This window comes from Mus caroli, chromosome 2 (assembly GCF_900094665.2).
Source record: "Mus caroli chromosome 2, CAROLI_EIJ_v1.1, whole genome shotgun sequence".
Classification (NCBI taxonomy): domain Eukaryota; kingdom Metazoa; phylum Chordata; class Mammalia; order Rodentia; family Muridae; genus Mus; species Mus caroli.
The window spans coordinates 18,872,511-18,875,511 of record NC_034571.1 but is presented as its reverse complement, the minus strand read 5'-3'; positions in this window follow the sequence as shown (position 1 = coordinate 18,875,511).

Here is a 3,001-nt window from a genome sequence, read left to right as displayed (position 1 = left end):
TTGTGGCCCTATGTAGGCCGGATTTCTCTCTCCCCAACCAGAGCAGTCTCATTTATTTACATTTAAATAGGTTCACTTTTTTCCTTTTTTGAGAGAAGGTCAGGCTGACCTGGAACTTGGAACCTGTTTTTTAGCTTCCCTAGTGCTTGGACTGCAAATGTGCATGGTCACTCTTACCTTGTTTTACTTAGGAAACTGCTATTTTAACATCTGTGTGTGTGTGTGTGTGTGTGTGTGTGTGTGTGTGTGTGTTAGTGTGCCCAGGTGGCTGGAAGCATTAGAGCTCCTAGATCTGAAGTTACAGGCAGATTGTGGGTGCTAGTAACCAGACTCAAGTCCTGTGTAAGAACACTAAGTGCTCTTAACTACTGAGCTGTCTCCCAAGCCCCCTTTGCCTTATTTTTGAAGCATAGTGATAATATGGATGTTTCCTTTCAGAAAGAGTTGTCCTCCCTTATTTTTTAAGCTTTTTAAAAGTTTCTTTCTTTAGACACTTCTATTTAGAATTTTGTTAAAAACATTTTTTTCAATATTTTTTATCATATTCTTTTCCCTACCACAACTCCTCTCAGCTCTCCCTCACTTCCCTACTGACACAATCTTATGTTCTATCTTAAAAGACAAACAAAAACAGAAAACTGGAAAAAAAAAAAAACCTCCAAAACTCTGGAAAAAAAAAAAAAACAAAGAAAAGTAAGGACCCCTCCCCCAATACCACCAGGTATCAATTACAAAAAGCTTCTTGGTTAGGGGTGGGACTTTGTATCCACTTTCCCTTCACAGTGCTGAAGTTTGGTCTGGTTTGAACCTGTGCAGGTCTTGAGCTTGTTGACACAGTCTCTGTGAGTTCATATGCATATCAGTCCCTTTGAGTCTGGGCCTCAAATCATTCCACAAAATAGAAACAGAAGGTACTCTACCCAATTCATTCTATGAAGCCACAATTACTCTGATACCTAAACCACACAAAGACCCAATAAAGAAAGAGAACTTCAGACCAATTTCCCTTATGAATATCAATGCAAAAATACTCAATGAAATTCTCACAAACTGAATCCAAGAGCACATCAAAACGATCATCCATCATAATGAACATCCCAGGATGCAGGGATGGTTCAATATACAGAAATCCATCAACGTAATCCACTATATAAACAAACTCAAAGACAAAAACCACAAATCATCTCATTAGATGATGAGAAAGCATTTGACAAAATCCAACACCAGTAGCCACAACAAACTGAATGGAGAGAAACTCGAAGCAATCCTACTAAAATCAGGGACTAGACAAAGCTGCCCACTCTCTCACTACCAATTTAATATAGTACTTGAAGTCCTAACCAGAGCTATTAGACATCAAAAGGAGATCAAGGTGGATAGAAATTGAAAAGGAAGAAGTCAAAATATCACTATTTGCAGATGATATGGTAGTATGCATAAGTGACCCCAAAAATTCCACCAGAGAACTCCTAAACTTGATAAAAAAAAAAAAAAAACTTCAGCAAAGTGGCTGGATAAAGTTAATTCAAACAAATCAGTGGCCTTCCTCTACACAAAGGATAAACAGGCTGAGAAAGTAATTAGGAGGGCTGTTGAGATGGCTCAGCGGTTAAGAGCACTGACTGTTCTTCCGAAGGTCCTGAGTTCAATTCCCAGCAACCACATGGTGGCTCACAACTATCTGTAATGAGATTTGATGCCCTATTCTGGGATGTCTGAAGGCAGCTACAGTGCACTTACATATAATAAATAAATAAATCTTAAAAAAAAAGAAATTAAGGAAACAAAACCGTTCACAATAGTCACAAATAACATAAAGTACCTTGGTGTGAATCTAACTAAGCAAGTAAAAATCTGTATGATAAGAACTTCAATTCCCTGAAGAAAGAAATCAAAGATCTCAGAAGATGGAAAACATCTCCCACATTCATGGATTGGCAGGATTATTATAGGAAAAATGGCCCTCTTGCCAAAAGCTATCTACCTATTCAATGCAATCCACATCAAAATTTCAACCCAATTATTCATAGATTTAGAAACAGCAATTTCAAATTCATCTGGAAAAACAAACAAACAAACAAAACAGGATATCAAAAAAATTCTCAATAATAAAATAACTTCTAGAGGAATAACCATCCCTGAACTCAAGCTGTACTACAGAGCAATTGTGATAAAAACTGCATGGTATTGGTACAGTGACAGGTAGGTAGATCAATGGAATAGAACTGAAGACCCAGAAATGAACTCACATGCCTATGGTCACTTGATCTTTGACAAAGGAGCTAAAACCATCCAGTGGAAAAAAGACAGCATTTTCAACAAATGGTGTTGGCACAACTGGAGTTTATCACGTAGAAGAATGCGAATTGATCCATTCTTATCTCCTTGTACTAAGGTCAAGTCTAAGTGGATCAAAGAACTCCACATAAAACCAGAGACACTGAAATTTATAGAGGAGAAAGTGGGGAAAAGCCTNGAAGATATGGGCACTGGGGAGAAATTCCTAAACAGAACAGCAATGGCTTGTGCTGTAAGATCAAGAATTGATTAATGGGACCTCATGGAATTGCAAAGCTTCTGTAAGGCAAAAGACACTGTCAATAAGACAAAAAGGCCACCAACAGATTGGGAAAAGAGCTCCACCAATCCTAAATCAGATAGGGGACTAATATCCAATATACACAAAGAGCTCAAGAAGCTGGACTCCAGAAATTCAAATAATCCCATTAAAAATGGGGTGCAGAGATAAACAAAGAATTCTCAAGTGAGGAATACTGAAGGGCTGAGAAGCATCCGGAAAAATGTTCAATATCCTTAATCATCAAGGAAATGCAAATAAAAACAACCCTGAGGCCAGGCGGTGGTGGTGCACTCCTTTAATCCCAGCACTTGGGAGGCAGAGGTAGGCGGATTTCTGAGTTCGAGGCCAGCCTGGTCTACAAAGTGAGTTCCAGGACAGCTAGGGATACACAGAGAAACCCTGTCTTGAAAAATCAAAACA